This window comes from Mustela lutreola, chromosome 4, assembly GCF_030435805.1.
Source record: "Mustela lutreola isolate mMusLut2 chromosome 4, mMusLut2.pri, whole genome shotgun sequence".
In the NCBI taxonomy this organism is placed as follows: domain Eukaryota; kingdom Metazoa; phylum Chordata; class Mammalia; order Carnivora; family Mustelidae; genus Mustela; species Mustela lutreola.
The window spans coordinates 151,791,418-151,811,695 of record NC_081293.1 but is presented as its reverse complement, the minus strand read 5'-3'; the positions used below and the strand labels follow the sequence as shown (position 1 = coordinate 151,811,695).

Here is a 20,278-nt window from a genome sequence, read left to right as displayed (position 1 = left end):
GAACCGTCTCCTTAGACCAGCCCCTCCCGCGCCGCCCTCGCTTCTCCCTGGCAATGCCACTCGAGGAACATTTATTAAGCTCCTACGGCTAGCCTGCCAGTAGCTCCTTTGCGACGCTGCTGCAGCTCTCCTCTCCCTCCTACTCTCCCATCTTGCCGGAAACCGGAGTCCCAACTGCCATGACGGCGTCATGGAATCCGCTCGCTCCTTCCCAGGGCGTCGCTCCACCTTCTTCCTCAGGGTCGACTCCTCATTGGTGAGATTGTGGTCACTCAGCCGCTCTCCCCGCCCCCCCAAGTGGCTCCGCCCCCAGGGCGGCCACAGGCTCCTCCTCCTCGTCCCCGCCCCTCGTGCAGCTCCTCGGGCTACTCTACTGGCGGCGCGCGAAGTTCTGGGCAAAGTACCGGGAACTGGCCGTGCGGCCGCAGCGCCTTCGAGCGAGGCAGCGCAGCGCAGGGGGGAACCCCAGCGCAAGGCGGCCAGTACGCGGCGCGGGCTCCGGCCCCGCTGTCCTTCCACGAGTGCCCATCCCCGCCTCGGTCTCCTGCGGCTGGCACGGGAACTGTCTGCTGCGCGTTGCCGGGGGGACGGGAGAAGCGGGCTTTGCCTCCTCCCGGGTCTGCGGACGAAGCCCGGAGCCGCACACCAGAGAACTAGGCGGTGTCCCCGGCGGCGGAGCGTGCAGGTGAGCGCTGGGACGCCCGGCAGAATGGTTCTGGGGTGGTGGGGGCCAAGGGCAGTGCGCTCTCCCAAGGGCTGCGATGTGGGGGGTGCCACCAGTCGCCGTGCGAGCAGGGTCTGTCTCCTGTCGCCCAGGGAAGAACCGGCTCCTGGGGCAGCCCCGAGCAGGGGAGATGGCTATCGCGGCCGGCGCCAGCTCCGGGGAGGTAGGACCGGGGTCCTGCTCCGAAGGGGACGGTTTGACCGGGACTGACGGTGAGAAGACGCGGAGCGCAGGAGCCTGAGTCCGGACGCCTGAGGGTTGGGAGAGGAGAGGTAGTCCTGGGCAGCCAAGAGGCGCGGCGCCGGGGCGAGAGGCACAGGAAACCTGTGTAAAATGGGCCGAGCGCAAGGCTTGGCCACATCCGCGGGATGGGGCGTGCTTGCAGGCGCCCGCTTGCCTGCATCCCCTTGCTCGGATTGCCCCACTCCCAGTTCTCCCCGCCAGGGGCACCCGCCCCTTGGGCGTCCCAGCGCCCGCCCTAGGAAACGTTTGCAGCCTCTGGAGTCTCTGCAGGGCATTGTGGTAGATCGTCCAGGTATTTATTTCTTACCGGGGCAAGCCGCCCTCCTTCGTTAATGCAACTTGCCGGCCACCTTGTGCACACTTTTACTCTTCCTTCTCCATCTCACAAAGCATCAGTCTCAGTCGGGACCCGGAGCTGAGGGGACTCTGAAGTTGTCGCTTTTGGCGTGTCTGGGAACTGTGCTAAGGCGCATCTGAAGCTCCCTCCATCACCCCCCTCCCCGATATTGCACCTACCCTCACAGTTTGAGAACTGGGTTGGGCGTTTATAAATATTTTAAGCTGCAGCTGTATCTTTACAGAGGTAAAGATGTAGGCCTGACTTCTGATCATTCCCACTCTATATCTAAGCCTCATACAAGGTGAGGTTCTCCCTTCTGGCCAAGGGACACCAATCAGGCAGGCCTGGGTTGAAATGCACCCTAGCTAAATGACTATTTTAAACACTCCCCCTCACCCCCTAGCGTGCTGGCACTCATCCTTTTTGGTGTTCCTCATAGCACTCCTTTCTCTCAGAAATTATCTCCTTGGGCTGTTTACTGTCTGCTTTCCTCCACTAGAATGGAAGTTCCAGGAAAGCAAACACCCTATCTGTCTTGTTCATCACTCCACCCCCCAAGTCAACAATAGTGCCTGACACACAGTAGATATGCAAGAAAAAATTATGAAATAAATGAATAAGAACTTCTGTGTAAAATATGAAGAAAGGTGACTTCATACCTGGGTTTGATTTTCATGGTCACTTATCCGGTATTTTTTTTTTTTTTTTTTTCCTATTTGGAAAATTAACAAATACCAGTAACTGCTATAGATTGAGTACTTAATAAGAAATCGATATGTGCTGGAACTTTATATAGATTAGCTCATTAAACATTATCATAGTCTTGTTATTAGCTAGTTTTTTTTTTTTTTAAGATTTTATTTGAGGGTGAGAGAGAGCATGAGGGGGAGAAGGTCAGAAGGAGAAGCAGACTCCTCATGGGGCAGGAAGCCTAGTGCAGGACTTGATTCCCAGACTCTGGGATCATGACCAGAGCCAAAGGCAGTGGCTTAACCAGCTGAGCCACACAGCACCCCTATTAGTTAGGTATTTCTAAGCAGATGGGAAATACCTGCTCTAGCAGGTTAGCCAATTTCCCCAAGATTATCCTGGCAGAACTAAAATTCAAGTTCATTTTCTGTTGTGCTGGACCACATCCAAGAAAGTAAAATACAGTTTTCACTATTACAACCAATAGATGTTTAGCTTTATTTATAATAAAAACTATTGCTTAGTCAAAAGAATATTTGGTGCTTTATCATTATTGAGATAGAGTTTCAATACTAGCTAGTAGTTACATTGTAGCTACACCCTAGCAAGCTGCCAAAGGTTGCGTTATCTCATTCAATCTTTACCATCATATAGGCAGTGTTTTGAGGTTGTCTCTGTTTTTCAGATCAAGAAACTGCAGCCTAGGTTCAAGAACTTGCCCCATCAATACTAAATTGCTGAGCTAGATTTTGTTAATAGTCTTTCTGACTCTGAATCTTAGCTCCTTCCATGATACGAAATCTCTACTGCTCCCATGATTTAATTAGTTGTTAACGATGGAGTCCAATGATGAGTTAAAAGCATGTGAGGTTGGGCTGTAAATTTACCGCTGCTGGTATCAAGTGTCTAGTTGTATAGTTTTCTGAATTGTTGAGACTCTTACTGCCATTGATTTTTGTGGTTGAGTTTATGGTTTGTGGGCTTGGTAGATGGGGGACTTTTAGTAAGGAGGAAAGGAAATAATTTCACTTACATTGAAACTTTTACCGAAATCTAAAGAGAAATCCGTTGGGTTTTACCCATTATGGTAAATGAATTCTGAATGCAGTAATGCTATATGTCCCTTAAGGAAAGTTCTGGAAAGCCAGCTAGTTGTTCTTTTTCCATGTGTAGAACTGAGGAGAATCAGAAACTACAGCTAATTCTAAATGCTTCTGCAGCAACCTTTTAGTAAAATAACTACGTTCCAGCTTTTTGTATTCTTGTAGGAAACTGAGGGCAAGGAGAAGTTAAATAAGAGTTTCATGGTTACCACCTAAAGGGCTAATGGCAAAATAGAGGTGGACAGGAATTTGTGATCCTTACCCCCCCCCCCACTTCTATTCCAGTTTTAGGGGGTAGTATAACGTTTTCCCCTTACATGAGGGTCTGAATAATCCAATTTTATTTATAATGTGCTTTTTTGAAGTGCTATGTTTTTAAATTGTTAATTCCATTTCAGGAGTACTCCAGGGAGGGTTGGGGAGCCCTCCAACCTAGAATACCCACAGAAGTAATGGGAGTGTGCGTACAGAGGAGGATGGAAGCTGTTCAGCTGAAAGAGCCTTCCATGGATAATTGAGAGTTGTTTGTAGTTCCCTGTAAATTTCTCTTCTGTCTGCATCTTATTCATTAGCTTCTGAGCTCTCTCTTCTGGAAAATTCCCTCTTGAGTTCCCGATCACTAGTGTTCAGGCCACGCTCATGTGTACCCCAATTCTTGGCACTATCCTCCTCAGCACCTTTCATATCGATCGATCCTTTCCTGTTGCCCCTGCACCATGATCGATACAGGGTCTTAGGGACATCTGCACACGGTGCTAACGTTATTTACAGGTGGATGCTCCTCTCTCAGGCTTTCCTGTATGTCACAGTCAGGTGAATTCTTTAAGTGCTGTCATTATGTTGTTCAGAGTTCCTGTGTGGCTTATATAGTTAATAATAATGAAATTAATAAAAGCAGTGCTGCCACACTTCTTGTGCTGTACCGTCTTGTGTGAGTTATTCCTTTAACTCTCAGAGCAACACCAGAGTAGGCACTGTGATTATTTTTTAGATTATTTTTAAAGATTTTATTTATTTATGAGAGAGAGGGAGAGAGGAAGAAAGCATGTGTTTGGAGGAGGGCCAGAGAGAGAGGGACAAGCAGACCTCCCTTCTCCCCCACCGCCGCTGGTGAGCCTGATGTGGGGCTCCATCCCAGGACCCTGGGATCATGACCTGAGCCGAAGGCAGACGCATAACTGACTGAGCCACCCAGGTGCCCTGGGTAGGCACTATTTTTATACCCAGGTGAGGATAGTAAAAATTGTACTCCAGATGAGGCTGCTTTACAGCTAAGACTAGATGGATCTGAGACCAAAAACCCAGATCCTTTCTGTCCCCATTTGAACCTGGAGCCCTTAGCCTAGAGTCTGGATCGGGCAGCCTGGGCTCAGTGCCCACCTTGACCCTTCATTCCCCAGCCCTGTGCACAGGCAGCCTGAACTTTTTTCAGCAATGGAGCATTTTGGCTTTGCACCTACACTCCTGTTGCCTAGAAAGCTCTTTCACTGTTTTTACTGTGAAAAACTCAAGTCTTTCAAGGCTGAACTCATAAGCCACTTCTGCCAGAATAATCTCTTTGAACTCAATCTCTTACAGCATTTAAAAAAAAAAAAAAAAGTGTGAGTCCCCAGTTCAGTTTCTGACCTTTGAGTATGTGGATTTCTTTCTTTAGAACTCTGTTCCTTTCATTCCTTCCCCATTTTTTTTTTTTTTAAGATTTTATTTATTTATTTGACAGATCACAAGTAGAGAGGGGGGGGGGGAAGCAGGCTCCCCGCCAAGCAGAGAGCCCAATGTGGGGCTCGATCCCAGGACCCTGGGATCGTGACCTGAGCCAAAGGCAGAGGCTTAACCCACTGAGCCACCCAGGCACCCCAGTACTTCATTCTTTTAATTGCCTTACCACCTCCTTGATGTACGTAATGCCGTGTTTTATTTATCCATTTGCCCTTTGATGGGATTGGTCTTGCTTAGTAAAGCCTCCTTGAGTGGTCCTAATGTGCAGTCAGGAACTAAACCATAAGTCCCTTGAGTCTTGTTTATTGTCCTGTCTTGGGGCTAGAGCAGTGTTTGGCACAAGATAGATGTGTAAGAAACATGTGAGTGAAAGGAGCATTTTACCAAAAGTATAGCTCCTGTTACATCAGTGTCCTCAAACAATGTCATTAAAAAGTGATCCTTGTGATTGATTGTTTAGATCCCAATCTGAGCAACTGTATAACTGCTAAAAAAGAAGATAAGGAAATTTGAACATGGATGCAGTGTTACAATTTTTTAAGCATTTGCTTCAGAATAATCTGCAGTTAGGCAGGAAGTTTAGAGGGAAACAGTAGTGATGACTGAAGCTGGGTGATGAATTCATGGGTTTTTTAAATACTGTTTTCTATTTGCTGTTGACTAGGGTGGCCATTGGCCATGTGTGGCTGCTGAGCACTTGAAATACAGTGAATCCTTATTGCAATGTGTGACAAGTGTAACATATAGGCTGAGTTTCGAAGAGGTAGGACGAAAAAGAACGTAAAATCATCTCAATTTTTGTTTCTATGTTCAAATGATGCTGGTTTGGACATACTACAGTGATATATAATTAAAACCAATTTCACCTGTTTCCTTTTACTTTTTTTAATTGGCTACTTAAAAATTAAAATTACATATATGAGACATACTACCTTTCTGTTGGGACACTGACTTTCAGTGTTGGGAAGTGCTGTATACTTTTACATATATCTGAGATTTTGCAAAATAAGTTAAAATCAAAGACATTTGATTTTTTTTTAGAAGTCTGAAGTAAAATGTTTTTTATAAATGACCCCTCTTATAGGAAAAGATTGAGAAATACTGATTTGTTTGGAGATGAGTCTTTGTAGAAGCTTAATAACAAATGGGCTTGCAGTGTCATTCCTGGGCTTGCTTCACCTGTGTGGGCATTTAAAACCTCTTTGACAATAAAACCTCTTTGACAGCAGCATGAGGGACTTGTTCCTTTAGTGATTTATCTGATTCTTTTGTTTTAAAGTTGATGAAATATTTCCCTCATCTTGGAAAAATAGAGAAAATGCAATGGTAATGTCATTGTTCTTACTCACAGTGTTTATACCCTGAAATTGAATTTTTCTGGACTTGATTTATAATCACTCTGCCTAAATCTGTTTGTTTATGAGTCAGAATGCGATTGTTTCTAGGCTCCCCAAGACCCCTGGAATATGAGCAGAGTATGATGCTTAAATAATAATAAGTGGATTTATGGCTGAGAAGCACATTGCTTTCATATAAAATTTCTTTAGAGGAGCATTATGTCAGTTTCTGGATGTCTGTGTTTCCTCACAGAGAGTGGACGTGAATTGAAAAATAGCTTTAATGTAAGTAGAACAGAATCAAATTGCGACGAACAGCCCAAGAGATCATCAAAGGATCTGTAACTGTCCATATAAAATCAGATTTATTATTTTGTTTACTCTCTACAGTTAACATGTTAAAATCTGATTTTTTTAAAAAGATTTTATTTATTTATTTGACAGACAGAGATCACAAGTAGGCAGAGAGGCAGGCAGAGAAAGAGGAAGGGAGAGCCCGATGCGGGGCTCGATCCCAGGACTCCGGGATCATGTGGTTAAGCGTCTGCCTTCAGCTTAGGTCACAATCTCCAGGTCCTAGGTTCGAACCCCCTGTCAGCCCGTATCAGGGGAGTCTGCTTCTCCCTCTTCCTCTGCCTCTCCCCTTGCTTGTGCTCTCTCTTTCCCTCTCAAATGAATAAATAAAATCTTTTTAAAAAGTGTTTGTGTCAAACACTTTTCTCCATATAATGTTTCTCCACTTACATATTAAAATGTAGTACCATTGAAGATTCCCATACTTGTTTTCTTTCTTGATATCAAATACTGTAATACAAGAACTTCATAGTTTAACTTCTATAAAACACATTTTTCTTTCCCAAATTGATTGTGGTAGACAGTGATCTGAAATGTTTCAAAGCAAAAGCTACATAATATTATTTTTTAAATCTCACAAACATTATTAAACTTGAAGTAAATGCCTCCCTGGAATGAAAATGGGAGTGGGATTTCTGCTCTCATACATAAGAAGTATTTATTGAGGACGCACACTGTGTCGGGTGCCAGACTGTGTACTGGGGATGTGGTAATGAATAAACAGATGTGGAACCTCCCTTCAAGAAGCTTACAGTTTAGATAGGGAAGGGAGATATTAACACAGTCACAGAGAATTTGTTAATTACAGTGGGGCTTTGTGGCTCAAAGGGAACCGAGTCTGGATTGTAATTGGGACTCTGGGGAGAAAAGTTCCATTTTTCTGTAGGTCATGATTCAGGCTGCTGATTGTCTAACGAAGGAGGAGAAAGAGAACGGGGCTGGGAATCCTCAGAGGATGACCGAAGCAAAACCCTGCCCTATTTGTGTCTTTTTGCTGCTTGCGTTGCGGGAGGGGAGGCCAGGTGGAACTGAGTGGGAAGAGGAATTCAGTGTTTCTTTTGAACTTTTGAATTGCTTTCTATGATGCTACACAGGTTTATTTGCTTCTGGGAATTGAATCCGAAGTTGAGTTTTTACCGCCTTTGTAACTGAAATTGAACGAGATAAAACAACCTGTTCTCTAGCATAGCCACGAAAGTAGCTGAAAATCACTTGCTGGTTCTAATTCCAAAGTAGCTCATTGTCTAGTAGCTGAGCTGCCATAAGTCTGGGGTATTTGAAGGCCTCCAAGAATATAGGGAAGACCCACTTGGGTTTTTCTCATGTGTTCAGAGCTGCTTCAAGCAGAGTTCTAGTGCATATGGGATTAACTAAGGTGTCCTTTGGAGCCTGTTGGCATCCTTAGGGAATGGGGAGCCATGCTGCCTTGAAAGGCAGTGATGATAATTACCAAGTAATGGAAACAGCAGTGGCAGCTAGTAACAGAAGCCCTTGCTGGGTGCCGCAGACCCCTTAGATCTTTGGATAACTTGGGAGGTGGCTGTCATCGTCTCAGTTTGCCAGTGACCAAACTGAAGCTGGGGAGCCATTACTGGTTCTTTGGTTGTCCAGCACCCACTCACCCTTCCTGATTTCCATTTGAGGAATCACTTCTTTGCATCTGGTTTGCTGAGACCAGAACAAGGGCTCCATTCTCTTGGACCCCGGGTGGCCCTGCGAGCCAGGCTGGACGCTGGGTCCAATGCCAAGGGCTGTGGAGGTTCTGCTGCTGAGGGTGTGTCCTGACTAGATCATGCCTGTCTGTGCCACATGGTTGTGGTCTGGCTTCCATTCCTGTGCAGCTGTGCCAGGGCTTGCCTGTCAGCTCCTCCTAATTCTTTAAGCTGGTTGTGGCGAGCAAAATGGAGACTCTCATGTCAAGGAGAGTGTGTTATCAATGAGGCAAGCAGTTAAAGGTACTGCAGACAGAAGATACCTCCGCTACCCATGTCAGCTGACTCCCTGGGACTGATAAGGAACTGAACCAGAGGAGGTCTACTGGGCAGAGACCCATTCAATCCCACGATAAGGGGAGGATTGGGACGCCTGGGTAGCTCAGTTGGTTAGGTGGTTAAGCATCTGCCTTGAGCTTAGGGCCCTGGAATCAAGCCCTACATCTGGTCTCTGCTCAGCAGGGAGCCTGCTTCTCCTCTTCCCTCTGTCTGCTACTCCCCCTGCTTATGTCCCCCCTCTGTAATAAAAGTCTTTAAAAAAGTGGGGGGGCATCAAGACTCTCCAGACCTGACCCCTCTATGTCTGACCATGTAAAAAAGGCAGCTGCCAGTAAGGCTTGCCGGATTGATCTCAGCAGAATGGATCCTTCCTGCTTGAACATAAGAAGCAGTTAACTGCCGAGAGCTGACCCAGACCAGACCAGAGCCAGGCCTTATCTCAACTGCGTGCCCACAGACTGCATGTTTGCTTTCTTAACTTCCTATACTCCTCTGTTATGTGTTTGTTGTGTGGCCTGTCTTATGTTCTGCTCTGTGTGCTGTGTAAGAAGCCAAGTTTAATCACATGGTGAAATGTCACTGAGTTTGGAATCCTGAACTTGCTTTAGAATTAGGATTAACTTTGCGTTCTGACTAAATAAAGCTGGGTTTAGAAAGACGACTCATGTGTGTGACTTCCTAGTGTGCTCATAACTCTGGTGTTTTCCCAAAATACTTTTTTGGGGGTTTCATTTGCCAAGTTGGTTTCTTTGACTTCCTTGACTTTGCCTTCGACTTCCTCTTCCTCTCAGAGAACCCCTGGTTGTCATAGGCCTGGAGAGGCTTAGGTAGTTTACTGACAGTCACAGAGGGGAAAAAGTGAACCAGCATGCAATCTGATCATTCTGCTTCTCCTGCCAGATCCTTGACCAGAGGGCCCCTTGGTGTGGGGAGAGCCCTGGACCAGGAGCCAGAGAATCAGCAGATGGGTGCCATCCCAGCAGTGTCTCTGCCTCTGTGGCCATGGGCCATTCACCACCTTTTTAAGCCCAACTGGGAGGACAGGATGAGATCTACCTATATCTAAATAATTCAGAAGATTTCCTCCCCCATGAGATTTTTGGACCTATGTTTCTCAAGGCCTTCAGTTTGAGGTTTGAGGTATGGTCTGAGACAGTGGTTTTCCAAAGTGGGTTCCAGGATTTGCTGTGTCAGCATTCCCTGGGAACTCTTTAGAAATGCAGATTCTTGGGCCTTCGCCCAGACCTGCTGAAACTTCTGATTCTCTACCAGTGGACCCAGCAATCCAAATTTTTGTAAGTCCTTTGGGTGATTCTGATGCACACAAAGGCATTTTCATTTTTAAAAACAATTTATTGTGTATAAGGGGCTACCTAGAAGCAGAAAGCATGAAAAAATTGGTACAGTGCTGCTCTCAGGGGACAGTCATTCCAGGACGCAGATGTAAAGGCAAAATTGTGAGAGACAAGAAGGGGTGGGTGCCGGCTGGGAACACAGTATTGTCAGGTTGGAGGAGCATGGAGGCGCTTTCGCGGAGAAGTGGGCATTTGAGTCAAGCCTCAAAGGATGCATAGGGTGAAGGACGGGAACAGAGGGCTAGGTAGAAAGCACATCCTACAGCGAATGCAGGGTGAGTCAGGGCTGTAGCATTTTGAGGAATGAGGAAACTTCCAGAGTGATGATAAGAATGGTTTTAAATGGGGAAAGTGAAAGGATATGAGAACAGAGAGGGGTCCTGAATCCCCGGGAGGGTTTGGATTTTATTCTGTAGACAGGGAATACAGAGGGGACATGGCGGGAGCCCTCTTAGAGGAAGTATCCTAGTGCTGGTGGAGAAGGTCCGAGGTTCGGAACACAAGCACGGCGAGCCTGACCTGGAGTGGTGACAATGGAGAAGAAAGGAGAAAGACAACTCAGAAATATTGGAAGGTTAGAATGACAGGCCCTAGGTATTCTGGTGATCTGGGCAGGGATAGGGGGTGTGGGGACATTGAGGGAGAAGGCAAAGATGATTCTGTGGGAGATAATAACCGGCGTTGGTACCAACAGATATAAAAGTTGGAGCCTTATGGGGCGCCTGGGTGGCTCAGTGGGTTAAAGCCTCTGACTTTGGCTCAGGTCATGATCCCAGGGTCCTGGGATCGAGCTCCGTGGAGAGCCTGCTTCCTCCTCTCTCTCTGCCTGCTTCTCTGCCTATTTGAGACCAAGAAAAAAAAAAAAGTTGGAGCCTTACATCATACCTTCCAGAGAGATAAATTCCACATGGATTGAAACTTTCAAGACAATAGGCAACAAATCAGGGCTTTTGTTTTTGTTTTTGCTTTTCCAGACAACTGGTTGATAAACATTTACCCACTGTGATAAACATGTACCCACTGTGGATCATACATAAAAAGTATCTTTTGAAGCATGCACACAAGAGGTTGGTAACGTCAGATTCCCCGAGAAAGGGAGAGTGGTGGGAAAGGACAGGTGCGCTCAGGATTGAAATCGTACCTCTTGAGTTTTGTTCCACATCAGTGTGTTATTGTGCAGTAAATATTAAAGCAAACACATAAAGGAACTTTAGAGTTTCAGGCATACGTGACGGTGTTATTTAAGGTGCCATGAATGCTCTAAGGGAAAATAGGAAGATTGAATAGATTTTAGGGAAAAGGAAAGCTTTTGGGTTTGAACATGCTAAGCTTGAAGTGTCTGGCTGGCATCACTGGAAATGTCCAGCGGGTAACTCAGAGGAGAGGGCGAGCCTGGTAATCACCTCTGTGAGTCAGCCAGGCTAGAAATTGTGGCAGTTGAGGTTTCCAAGGGAGGCTCAACCTGTACAACCGTTTGGGTGGGTCTCACGAGAGAAGGTGAGGGAATAGATGCATGTGGTCCTTTGCGGAAGGCCGGCTAAGAGGTAGGTCGGGGAAGGGCAACTTGTCCGAAGACGGAGGACCATAAACTGATAATAGTAGTAGCTTCCTTTAATGGATTATCTACAAAAAGTGAGGCAGTCTTCTCAGTACTTTTTGAAAGAACATCACTTAATTTCCTTCTTGCAGCCACCCAGTGGTGGTGGCAGCGGGAATGTTGCTTTCCAGATTGCCAGTGAATCAGGTGAGTAATTCCAAAGAATAAACCAGGAGAGAGCTTCTGGTGCAGGAGAGATGTGAACAGAGCAGGACCTTGAAATATGGTAAGATCATAAAGATCAAGACATTTTAGGCCAAGGGGAGGTTGAGCAAGGGCTGGAAGAGGTGCTGTCTGATGTAGCTGGAAGGTAGCAGTTCCGGGGAGCTTGAGGGCAAGGCAGTACCCCGGCCTCTGCAGCTGGGAGCCACAGAATGTTGTAAAAATTGGGATATACTTTCATCAGTATAAATGCTCTCTTACTGGAGAAGTTACTTGGTGTTCCTTGGTGGGGAGGAGGGATGGTGGGAGACAGGAGAAGTTATGGTCAAACTTCAAGCTGGATCATGTTGGTGGCTCTAAGGACAGGTGTTTGGGGTCCCTGCAGACTGGAAGTGTGGGGCTAGTACCAGCTCGCACTTAGTCGGTTTTCTGACTCTTGGTCAGTTTGCCTATGTGATGGCATATCGTTTATCTTTTTTCTTTCATCTGTCAGTAAATTATGGGCTACAGCCTCTATATTCCAGGAGGCTGTCGATGGGGAATAAGGAAAGTGGAAGTGAATGAAGAGAAGGATTACTGGCCGGCATATATTTTTACGCTAATGTTTTATTTATGAGCTGTGCTGAGACATCGTCTTCCTGTCTTAAGACCCAAGCGGCCGTGCCTCTGTTCTTCAGAGAGACTCTGTGTCGGCAGTTTTTTTTTTTTTTTTACCTTGTCAATGTACATGTACACAGACAGCGTACGGTTTGCCCTAATTAGGTGTTTCTCTCCATCTTTTTCAAGCCCCATCCTGTCTGATGTTTACTGTATGTATATCCTTAGGAATAATGCCAGTATTGAGTCAAAAAGGAAAGGGGTGGCAGCTGTGGCCTAAACGTGGTTCAGAGAAAGAATTGCATGGGCTTCTTGGTGCAGACCTGCTAAGGAGCTGTACGTACTCCTGACTTGCAATTCCTGTTTTTCTAGTAGCATTCCAGTTGGTCTGTTACTTTCAGTGCTGCACCATTTGTTCCTGGTTTAAGGGCCTGGAAATCTCTTTGGTTCTCTGGCATCCCAAGGTTTTATTTTCACGGGTGTTTGCAGATAAGCGTGGATGGGTGTCTGCCTTTTCTGAGGCACAGATGAAGACACCTTGTCTGACTAAGGCCTGGGACCAGAAGGACAGAATGTTGGAATCTGGGTATTGATAAACTGTTTGACAGAATGGTCCTGAGGGGTGCCCTGATTTCCCTCATTGCTAAGAACTTGACAGATTAGTTGGGCCAAATAAAGCCACGTTCTTGTGTCTTGTTCTAGCTACTTAGCTCACACTGATGCTTAGCATATCATGGCCTTGTGCACCTCCCTGCGGCTAGTACTGTGTCTCCTCCATGCTCTCAGAGGAGTTGTGGGAGAATTGGTAGAGGTGAAGGGGACTCCGGAGGAGATGGAGCCATGGGGTTGCTAATGGGGAAGGAAGCCAGCTGGAGGAATGTGGCCCATTTGATTGGGACTCACAGTTATCCCCAAGATCTGTCATTTTCTCTGGGGCGATGGTTCCAAGCTCCAGCAGCTCCAGAATGATCTGCAGGGCCTTTTCAAACACAGCTTGCTGTTCCCCAAGCCCTAGAGTTTCTGATATAGTGGATCTGTGGTGGGGCTCGAGATTCTGCATTTCTAACAGGTTCTCAGGTGATGCTGCTGCTGCTGGCCTGGGTACCGCTTTGAAAATCCAAACATTGGTTCAGTAGGCAGAAGACTGAGTCTTGACAGCCCAGCGTCTGCTCTGACTTGGGAAAGGACCGGAGAATTCTGGTTATCATCATGGCCAGGTTATCATAACCATAATTTTTAGGGTATTTCCACATTTCTATATCACATTGATCTACTTTGCTTCTCACAACAAAATAACACTGTGAGGTAGTCAGGAAAGGTGTTAACCTTGTTGCATAGTTGGGGAAAATCTGACTGCGGACCTTGGGTAAGGTGAGTCACTTAACCGAGGGGCAAATTGCAGAGCTGAGACTGTGTCTAGATTTTCTCATTGTAGCTGTTGTGGTCCTTATAGTTTCACTAGCTTTACCTCCAGCGAAAAGCTTAGAGATGAGCTACTCCGAGAATGCTCAGACTTTGTTTTAATCACTCTCCCGACTCCAAAATAGGTTTTCATTTTAAAACAGTTTTAGATTTCCCGAAAACTTGTAAAGATACTGGAGTTCCCTATGCCTCACACTCAGTTTCCCCTATAGTTACTATCTTACCCAAGGAAGGTTCATTTGTCTCAGTTAATGAACCAACACTAATACATTATTATTAACCAAAGTCTCTACTTCATTTCGACCTCCTTGGTTTTTACTTAATACATTTTTGCTATTCCAGGATCCCTTATTTTTTGTTTTTTGGTTTTTTTTTTAAATTTTTATTTATTTATTTATTAAAAAAAAAAAGATTTTATTTATTTATTTCACAGAAAGAGAGATCACAAGTAGGCAGAGAGTCAGGGAGAGAGAGAGGGGGAAGCAGGCTCCCTGCTGAGCAGAGAGCCCTATGCCGGGCTCGATCCCAGGACACTGAGATTATAACCTGAGCCGAAGGCAGCAGCTTAATCCACTGAGCCACCCAGGGGCCCCAGGATCCCTTGTTTTTTGATGACCTTGATAATTTTGAGGCAGGCTGGTTGGCCATTTTGTAGAATGGCCCTCAGTTTGGATTCGTCTGGTGTTTTTCTCATGACTAGACTAGGATTATGTGTTTGGGGGAGAAAGATAACAGAGATGAAGTGCCCTTCTCCTCACACCAGACTGAGGGTACGTACTGCCAACATGATTTATCACTCTCCATGTGACTTTGGTCAGCCACTTGAGGTGCTGTTTGTCAGGGGTCTCCACTGTGAAATTACTCTTTCCCCAACTCACTTGTGCAGGCCACACCTAAGGAGTGGGGGGTTGTGTTCACCTTGAGGTTGGAGTAGCTACATACATTTTTTGGTGTTTTCTGCATGTTGGGTTTGTCTGTCCCTCATTTATTGATTTATTCAGTTAATATTTATATCTGTGGGTTCATGGATGTTTATTTTATATTTTGGGTTATGACCCAGTAATTGTACCGGTTTTGGCTTACCAGCTGCACTTCCAGTTGGTTCCTCTGTTCTTTTGACCTAAGCCCATCATTGTCGACTTTTTTTTAGGATGTTCTTTCTTTCTGGAGCTACAAGTTGCTCTAGATTCATCATATATAATTCCTGTGTCAGCCCTAGAACAGTGTTTTTGGGTTTGTGGTTTTTTGGTTTTTTTTTTTGAGATTTTATTTATTTGTTTGACAGACAGAGATCACAAGTAGGCAGAGAGGTAGGTAGAGAGAGAGAGGGAAGCAGGCTCCCTGTCAAGCAGAGAGCCCAACGCGGGGCTCGATCACAGGACCCTGAGATCATGACCTGAGCTGAAGACAGAGCCTTAACCCACTGAGACACCCAGGTGCCTCTAGCATAGTGTTTTTAATGTTGGTCTTGATCCACTAAATTGATTTTATCATCTGCTACCTAAGTCACTACCCACAGTGAAAACACAGACCCATTTCTGGGTTTAAAATGAGGACATCAGCATCTTAAAAGGTGAGATGGCTCACCCAAGGTCATGAGTAGTTGGTAGCAAAGCCGGTGCCAGGACCAGGTCCTCTAGATTTCTAGGCCCGGGTCTTTTCTATCATTTTCTGTTGGCAACTCTGCCATTCAGAACCTGGGTCAGCATTCTCCCACCTTACTCACGTGCCTGTGCGTAGGCAATCAGACCTGAACTCAGCTTGATATACTGCTGTCTGCCCAGGATAGGTAAGAGAGCATACTAGCCATATTCCCTGGGGAGACTGCCCCAGCAAGTGTGTGCTTTCCAGTCTGAGTGGAGTTGTGTAATGTGAATGACTTAATGAACCCACAGAATGTGACCATTGCTGTCAGCACTTCACTACTGCGGTTCTCCATGACTGGTCTGTTTTGCAGAGAAGTGGGAACAGAAGGGAGGCTCCTTGAACCCAGGGACTCTTCATTTGAATTCTCCGCTTTCAATGGGGTGGCAAACAGAACGGAATTCAAGCAGCAAAACCTTCAAAGTTCACTTCATGCTATTATGAACTCCTGGGATGCACAAAGAGCTGAACAAAAAGGGTTTTGGTGTTCTGAAGACCCAAGCAGCCTGTTATTAGGGTCTGGTGTGAATAATCAATTACACCACAAAGCTTATTTTCGTGGGAGGAAATAATCCAGTCACCAAAAGGCTCCTAAGGTGCTTGGAATAATAAATGACAAACTTATTTCATATCCATTTCTCAAAATCTTTAATTTCAGAAGATATTTTGGGAAAAAGAATTTAATAATTGAGGGTGTGTGCTCTGGCTGAAAAATTATTTCTATAAAGAAGTTTAAGGGACTAGGGCAGTAGTGATGCATTAGGACATTTTATTTGTAAGGAAGAGAAACCCGTCAAGCTTAAAGACAATTTAAAAGAAAATTTGCAGGGTGCCTGGTTGGCTCAGTTGGGTAAGTGTCTGACTCTTGATTTCAGCTCAGGTCACGATTTCAGGGTTGTGAGATTGGGCCCTGTGTGGAGGTCTGCACTCATCACAGAGTCTGCTTGAGATCCTCTCTTTCCTTTTCCCTCTGCCCCTGCCTCCACTTGTGACCTCTAAATAAATAAATCTTTAAAAAAAAGGAGAAAATTTGGTGGTGTATGTTGCTAAAAAGTCCATGAGTAATGCTAGCTTCAGGCATGGCTGGATCTAGGGACTCACACCATGTCATCGGGGCCTTGTTTCTTGCCATCTCCTGCCCTGTTTTTATCTGGCCTCATTCTCAGTCAGGCTTTCTCCACCTGAATACCTCTTGGCAGGTATTGGCTTATTTCCTACAAGCCAAGTGACTAGAGATGCTTATTGCCTCTGGTTGTCCCTGCCTTGACTCATGCTCCTAATTCTGAACCAGTAACTGGGGCCAGAGTTATCAGGGCTGTCATTGGCCAAGTGTGGGTCTGATGTTTCCTGTGGACAGGGCAAGGGATGGTTCCTCTGAGGAAGTTTGAGGTGCTGCTACCAGAAAGATGAATTGGCTGTACAAACAAGAATAATGGATGTCCATTTATAGTTTTATGAACACTCGGGTAAATGCTTGATGGATAAGTAAATCCTCAGCTCTTTTTTTTTTTTTTTTAAAGATTTTCTTTATTCATTTCACAGACGGAGATCACAAGTAGGCAGAGAGGCAGGCAGAGAGAGAGGGGGTGGGGGGAAGAGAGGGGGAAACTCTGGGCTCGATCATGACCTGAGCTGAAGGCAGAGGCTTTAACCCACTGAGCCACCCAGGTGCCCCAAATGCTCAGCTCTTATGCTCTTTATTCATTTGTTTATTTAGTCCCTTCCCAAGCTACTCATTTATTTCGTGGACTTGTGAGTTCTTTTAGAGAACTTGATTAATGTCTGGACTTGACTGCTAGCCCTTGTTAAGCCTTCAGCAAACACTTTTCTTGCTGTTAATGCTAATTGCAAGGCCAATTTCAGCTAGTCATGGCTAGATGATGGTAATCCTTTCTTTGAACCTGTTTAACCATGTCGGTGTTCAACAATTAATGATTGGTTTTGGCTGAATGGTCAGCATAGATGTCTTTAATAAATCTGCTTTGCAATTGGGGGGAAGGGAGGTAACGTCTGATCATTTTCCCTTGGTGCTATTTCTAGCTCAGGTCATTAGTAGTTAATTCTAATCCTTCCTTCTGTAAGGGGAGACCAGTATTTTTTATTATTACATGAGCCAAGAATTATTTCCCAGGTTTAAGAAAAAAATTCACCTGCAAGTTTGATTATTCCAATCTCTTGCTTGTTTTCCTTGTTGCTACCTGCTTTCTGCAAATTTCACTGCTTATTAACACCTTTGCCTGAAGGCAGATAAGATCAAGGAGTCTCTGTAATTAAAACTTTAACAGCATCCTGTCTTTTTTCTTGTTTCCTTCTGAAGGGGCTACCTCCTTGGCAATGTTTCTGTGCAAAACCAGTTTGTACATTGACCAACATAAACAGTGATGGATTATCTGTGAATTTCAGTTGATCATCTTTCTCCTGTCTCTTACAACAGGAATTTGAACGTTGGCTGCAAAATCATTCCCTCTGGGAATTGCCTGGACTTCAGATCTTTTTCTTTGTCTTCTTCTTAAGCCCTGTTGAGATCAAGTTAAATATGAGAGTAATGTCCAGTTCAAAAGAGCGTTAAGTGTTAGGGTCTGTTTATTAGTCTTGGAGGGGGTGTTATTTTTATACTTCACAGCCAAATGGAAAATGTATTTTGAAAAATGTCTTCAGGGGTGTCTGGGTAGCTCAGTTGATTAAGCATCTGACTCTTGGTTTCAACTCTTGTCATGATCTTGAGGTTGCGAGATCGAGCCCCACATGAGGCTCCACACTCAGTGTGGAGTCTGCTTGAGATTCTCTCTCCCCGTTCCTCTGCTCCAACCGCCCCTCAAATAAATAAACCTTTCCCAAAAAAATCTGTTTTCATTCACACAGATAATTGTGTTTACTCTACCTTTATTTTATCTATTTCCATGTTTGTTTGGAACACTGCTTTACCAGTTCAGTGCCATCAGTTTTTTCACTTCCATTTTGAATCTCTTTTTATCTGGTTATGGTCAGGATTCACAAAAACTGTTTTGATGAGATTTCTCATTCATATATATATGCATATGTATGTATGTGTGTATACACACACACACACACACACACTATGTAAGCAGGGCAGGCCTTTGTATTACAAGAGTATTTTTAGAACACTAATGAAGTGGAAGGGTTTGTGTTTCATTTCCCTTGGCCTTCCTCTATTCAGACACCTGCATTTGCCATTAATTACTACTCCCATGGTACTCTTTCTTTGTCTGTTGTGCAGTGTTTTAAAATAATACTGGGAGGGAAGCAAGGTTTTGAGGCACATAACTGCACTGGAATAAACAGTTTTCTTTTCTTTTTTTCCTTAGGAGCTCCACAGAAGGCTCCTATAAGAGTAATAGCTATTTTTGTACACTTTAAGGAGGTTCTATTTCTTTTCATCTTTTCTGCAATCTTCGCTTATTCCATATAGCTGATCTCCTTGGTCACCTCAATTCTTTTTTTCCCCTCCCTCAATCAAACAAGCCTGAGTACCATTTGTGGCTCCTGCATTGTTTCGGAAATAGAATATTGCTTTTGCTGGGATCTCTTTTTAATTGTAGGCTCTTGGGTTAAACCAATGCCCATTAGTTGGGTTTACAAGTGTCAGATAATCACCATGATATTTTAAAAAGCATTTATACATGAAGGGCATTTAAAAAGAAATATATTCCCTTTTGGAGGTTTAGCTTATTGCTTAAACTTTTTTATTGAAGTAGAATATATGTGCAGAAAATTATATAGAGCACAAATGTATACTTTAATGAGTTTGCGTAAGATGAACACAGCTGTGTAACCAGCATCCAGGTTAAAAACAGAATATTATTGGATTCTTACGAGTTCCCCTCATTTATCCCCCATCCCTATCCCTATCCCATCCCTATCCTCTCTTAATTTGTAACACTGTCAGATTAGCTTTGCTTGTTTTTGGAATTTACATAAATGGGATCATATAGTCTCTTTGGGTGTGTGAGATTCATTCATGCTTTGGTGCGAAGTTGCAGTTCACTCATTCCTGTTGCTATTAGAATTTCACTGTGTGACTGTACCAGAAATTTACTTATCTATTCTTTTGATAAGATTTGGGTTTTCCCCATTTTAGACTGTTATGATTAATGCTGCTGTGAACATTCTTAGGTGAACAGCATGTGTGCTTCTGCTGGCTGTCTGTATCTAGAGGAGAATTTCTAGGTTACAAGGTTGGCATATGTGTATCTTTAGTTGATTTCTCCAAACAGTTCTCTAAAATGGCTGTACTAATTTACATTTCCTCCAGCGGTATATGAGATTTCTAGTTGACCTATACCACGCTTGACATTCTTTTTTTCATTTCAGCCTTTCTGATGGTTGTTTAATGGTATCTTGTGATTTTTAGATTACATTTCATTGACTAGTAAAGAAGTCAATCCTTTATTTGTGGATTTATTGGGAATTAACATATTGCTTTAAAAATACTTTGATGTTATTACATTGTTCGGTCATTTAAGTCATAGGATTTTGGTGTTAAAACAAACAAGTATTAAACAAAAAAAGGATTTATTACCATTTATTGTTATATGACCTTCATGGCCCAAGAACAAGTTCCCAGATCTTTATTATGCCCATCACTAGATTTACAGTGTTGTTTTGGAAGGTTGAGGACACACCTACAATTAGATATTCACAGTTTCTGAGGCGCTTGGGTGGCTCAGTCAGTTAAGCATCTGACTGTTGCTTTTGGCTCTAGTCATGATCTCAGGGTCCTGAGGTCGAGCCCCTAGTTGGACTCTCTCTGTGCTTCTCTCCCTCTGGCTCCCCATCCCCCCAACACCCACTTGCAAGGCTCTCTTTCTCTTTCTAAAATAAATCTTTAAAAAAAATTCAGTTTCTATTTCTACTTCAGTCTTTTGTCCCACATTAATTGAGTGAATATGTTGGTTATCTTAGGGGATGGTAAGTTGGAGAATTTGGTTTTATACTTTATGAAGCTCTAAAAATGTGCCCTGGGCTCCTCCAAGGAAGGA

General features: G+C 44.4%; 1 protein-coding gene across 9 annotated transcripts in view; it reads left to right on the top strand.

Moving 5' to 3' along the window:
• Positions 1-20,278, top strand: part of OSBPL3 (oxysterol binding protein like 3) — a 179,534-nt gene that overhangs the window by 1,206 nt on the left and 158,050 nt on the right. For 7 of the 9 annotated variants that reach the window (XR_009352880.1, XM_059171386.1, XM_059171381.1 and 4 more), the window contains exon 1: positions 545-685. The exons of 1 other annotated variant lie outside the window; for it this stretch is intronic. The gene's annotated coding sequence lies outside the window, so the exon portion shown is untranslated. Of the gene's footprint in view, positions 1-544; positions 686-816; positions 937-20,278 lie in introns of those variants that run through there. One more of the 9 variants, XM_059171379.1, reaches the window with a different exon arrangement.